Source organism: Triticum dicoccoides, chromosome 1B (genome assembly GCF_002162155.2).
Source record: "Triticum dicoccoides isolate Atlit2015 ecotype Zavitan chromosome 1B, WEW_v2.0, whole genome shotgun sequence".
In the NCBI taxonomy this organism is placed as follows: domain Eukaryota; kingdom Viridiplantae; phylum Streptophyta; class Magnoliopsida; order Poales; family Poaceae; genus Triticum; species Triticum dicoccoides.
This window is the reverse complement of record NC_041381.1, coordinates 672,626,924-672,631,651: the sequence shown is the minus strand read 5'-3', so window position 1 is coordinate 672,631,651 and position 4,728 is coordinate 672,626,924. Positions and strand designations below refer to the sequence as shown.

At 47.8% G+C, this 4,728-nt stretch overlaps 1 pseudogene; it reads left to right on the top strand.

The window, feature by feature from the left end:
• The first annotated feature begins 2,676 nt into the window (after positions 1-2,676).
• The window catches only part of LOC119350882, a 2,707-nt pseudogene continuing 655 nt past the window's right edge, over positions 2,677-4,728 (top strand).

The following is a 4,728-nucleotide window of genomic DNA, read 5'->3' as shown; positions in this document are numbered from 1 at the left end:
GATACAAATACTAAATAGACTAAAATCGAGTTAATGAGCATTTATTATCCTCCAAACCCTCCAATCCAGAACTTGCATGTGTTAAAGGAGAGGAGTTAAATGAGGAGAGAGAGGACTAATTCACATTTTAGTAAGGTTCTCCTGACTAAAATTTTTGGGTCCCGGTAACTGCCACACGTGTGGTGTATCGGGTAGTTGTGCCACACGCCTCGTGTGGCATGGACAGCAACCAGCCCACACACCTACGTGTGGGCAAAACAACTAATGCCCACACACCTCTTTTTCCCCCCCGAACCCTCTCACACGCGTGTGTGTGGGGCGAAGTTGATAACGCCCACACGCCCATATGTCAGGCCTCGTACCCTCCTGGTCCCGCACGCCACGCGTGACGCCCACCGCGCGCCCGCAGTTGCCATGGTCCAGACCCTCGTCCATGTTCGTTTAACTGCAGTTGTCATGTCGCTGAACTACGCTTGCCATGTCGGACAACTGCAGTTGCCATGGTTGCTCAACTGCAGTTGCCATGTATGGTCTGATCTAATGTAGTTGTCATGATTTCATAACTTTAGGAGTTGCCACATACTAACACTAGGCAGTTGAGAGAGTTGCCATGTGCTCACAAGCATGCTAGGGCAGTTGCCATGTAAAAAGGAAGAGTTGCCATCTGGTTACGTGCACGTTAGGGCAGTTGCCATGTACGTGCACGTTGGGGCAGTTGCTATGTATCATGCAAAAACACATGGCAACTCGGTAAAAGAGAGTTGCCATCTGCTTACGTGCACACTAGGCAGTTGTCGTATACCCTGCAAAAACACATGGCAACTCGGGTAAAAAAGAGAGTTGTCACCTGCTTATAAATCATATTAGGGGCAGTTGCCATGTGCGCTGCGAAAACACATGACAACTAGCAGCTTGGGTGTGGGAGAGGAGACGGGCATGTGGGCGAGATGGCAAATGCCCTCACACTAGCCCTTGTGTGTGCGTGCAAAGTGGCGTGTGGCGCGGACTGCTGAACGCCCACACACCGGCCCCTCCGTGTGGTAAAACGGATGTGTGGGCGACCTCTCTCACACACCACACACGCGAGTTGTCCTACGTGGCATACAAAATCAGCTAATTTGTGCCAAGATTCGTGCAGAAGTTACTGGACGGTGATGGAGACGTGTGGGTGAGTTGGCTAATGCCCACACGTGTGGGCGTTAACATTTCCGAAATTTTTTAGTCTCAAAATTAGTTCTAGCCTCTCTTTAGTCAGGGGTGATTGAAACTTTAGCCTCTAAAAGAGACTAGTTTTAATCAGACTAAAAATAGTCCCTTGGATCCAAGCATGCTCTCAGTCATGGGAACACGCAGTCAGAAACCGCACCGGCTCCTCGGGAGTGGTAGCCATTAATTAGAGCTCCAATTCTCGAAGAGACGGATGATGTTGATGCGCGCGTGAATGAATACCAAGACGAGGAGACGCACTGTGATTTCCCACAAGTACCCTATATATGATCGAGCAGAAACCATATTTCTAACTTCCATTCTCGCCAAGTGCTAGTAGGCCACAAGCTAGATGGCAGCTCAGGATGTAAATGGACAGCTCGCTGGACATTGTGGGACTTGCCCGTGCTGACCACCACTTCTTATATGGGACTATGTCATAGTCCAATTAATTTTCTTGTGACGTACGTGGTGTCCACATAGTACCACATATTTACAAAGCAAACTGCCACTGATATACAGTACTAGTGCAATACAATGCCATTAGTACAGGCATAATTAGTACCCCCTCCAACCATTCAGTATAGAGCAAACATAGTACAGGAAATTGCCTACTCTAAAAAATCTCTAGATTCAACATTTATCTACAACTTAGATTATCAAAGCTGAACCCAAAGGATGATTCTGGCTACCAAGATGTAATGGAGAGCGACGAATCTGCATCAATGAGGTGTCTGAAGTCTGAACCTTTCATCTACCTAGAAGCCTAGAAGGGATGGCATGCGATGAGGTGTCTGAAGTCTGAACCTTGCTCCATATATATCATTCAGTTATCAAGTTGCTGCAGCCTGAATCTGCATCAATCCTCACCGCCTACTACTCCGGCATCCACCGGTCCCATCTCCCATAGGCTGCGTCGCAGCAGAGGGGGCGAGGCAGATGAGCGTGAGGGGGAGCAGAGAAGATGTACAATGAAGTCGCTGCCGAAGGTCTCATCCGCCGTCCCAAGCTGCGCCCGCCGTCAAAGCCGACGTCACCGCCGCCGGAGCTGAAGACAGTATCGTCAGGATTGCAGAGATAGTACCCCCTCAAGACCCGGCTCGGTCCCCGGCGCTTCCCGACGGCGGCCTCTTCGAGAAACATGGCGGTGACGGCGGTGAGATGGAAGGAAGGGATGGACTGGGGAGGCGTGCCGGTGGAGGCAGCGGCGACGGCGCCTAGGGCATGTCGAACGCGGCGTTTTCTTCTTTGTTTTTTTGCTGAGGAAAACGTGATGGCTGGGTGCGCGTGGAGTGTTGTGGTCCGCCGCTGGCCTCATGGGCTTTTCTAGGCTAACCATTTGTGCCATTTATTTTTTTATGGACATCCACCAACGCCATTTGATCTTTTTTTGGTGTGTCGCATATGTGGGACTACTGGGACCCAACGCCACTTACATCCTGAATGGCAGCGCACACACTCATCGGAATCATGTCGTTCGCTGGCGTATCCGTCGTCGCTGGCGGCAAGCTGCTGCAGCCGTCCGCGGAGTCGGCCATGACCTACTCTGGCACCGCCAGCCATAGTTGGTACCACTTGCTTTTGGTCGAAGGTTACTCCCGTGTCAAAGCCATGCTCAACGGAGCGAACATCAAGGGTCGCTCCTTCAAAGCCGGAGGGTATCAATGGGCTCTCAAGTTCTATCCCAATGGTAGTGGCTCGGAGAATGCCGGTTTCATGTCCGCTTTTCTTTCCCTTGACCAGGATGTTGCACAGCCTGTGATGGTGCGTGTCCAGTTCAGTTTCAAGGGTGATTGTTTCACCATCCGGTGCGACTTCATCATCACCAAAGCAGCTGCTACGTTCATCAAGGTGCCGCCATCTAACATAAGTGAGAATCTGAACCATCTCCTTGCGTCTAAGGTTGGCACCGACGTGACATTTGAGGTCGGCTGCGAGACATTCACCGCACACCGGTGTGTGCTCGCGGCCCGTTCAGCTGTATTCATGGCGCAGCTCTTTGGTCCCATGGAGGAGGGGATGACGAGCCAATGCCATACGCATAGAGGACATGGAACCAAAGGTGTTCAGGGCCTTGCTTGGTTTCATCTACACCGACTCATTGCCCAAGATGAAGGTGGAAGGGGAAGCACAAGAAGGCGGAGCTGAGGTTCTGTGGCTGCAACACCTACTTGCCGCAGCGGATAGGTATGATCTTCAGCGGCTCAAGTCAATTTGTGAGGAGAGACTGTCGGAGCGCATAAATGTGAGCTCCGTGACGGCCATCCTCGGCCTAGCTGCACAACACCATTGCCACGGATTGAAGGAGGCCTGCCTGGAGTTTCTCAAAGCCCAATCCATTACTGACTTGAGCCAAGCACTAGTAGAAAAAGGGTCAAACGTGAAGCACATTAGTGCCGGTTTGATTTTGGCCCGGTACTAATGGTACCATTAGTGCCGGTTCGAACGGATTTGCATTAATGCCGGTTCGTGTTGAACCTTTAGTACCGGTTCGTGGCACGAACCGGTACTAAAGGGGTGGTGGCAGACTGGCGTCAGGCCGGGGCCCCACGATCACCTTTAGTACCGGTTCGTGGCACGAACCGGTACTAAAGGTCTAACCTTTAGTACTGGTTCGTGGCACGAACCGGTACTAAAGGTCTCTGACCTATAGTACCGGTTTGTGACACAAACCGGCACTATAGGGCAAATTTCAAACTCTATCCTCCCGTGTCGCCATTTCAGTTCTGAAAAAATTAAAAGAAAATGATAAAAACTTCAAAAAATAAAATCCTTCGAGAGGTAGTTATATTACTACATTTACTAGTTAGGAAAATTTGAAAACTACAATTTGAACATGTTTTGCAAAAAGTGTAGGGAAAATGTAAAACGGCTATAACTTTTGCATACGATGTCGGAAAAAAACGTATAATATATCAAAAAATTCAGCACGAAAATCCACATCCGATGGAGACCGCCTATGGCCTGTTTGGAATTTTTTTAGAATCCTCAAATTCCAAAAGGAAAAAAAGATATGGTTAAATTTCAGTTTTTTTAAATTTTTTTGGTTAAATCTGGTCAAACTACTTATTCAAGAAGTATTAATGTTACTACATAATTATTCAAGAATATTAGTGTTACTAAATAATTATTTCAATTTTTTGAATTTTGGTCAAACTATGGTCAAACTGTGGTCAAACTATGGTCAAACTTATTCAAGAAATATTAGCGTTACTAAATAATTACTGTTTTTTTAGAATAATAGTTTCAAACTCAAACGGTGAAATGTGTGACTTCATGCTCAAGCTAAACTCCTGAGGGTTAATAGGATTGACATCTTACTATTATCAGGAAAACAACAAGTGCAGACTCGAAAGCGAAGGAGAATAGAATCCGAAAGTTAAGCGTGCTCGGGTTAGAGTAGTGAGAGGGATGGGTGACCGGTTGGGAAGTTAGATGATTTGGAATGAGTGATCCACACTTGAGCAATTAAGAGAGGTGATTAGAGACTAAATCATCAAATAATTCAGAAAAATTAAAAAT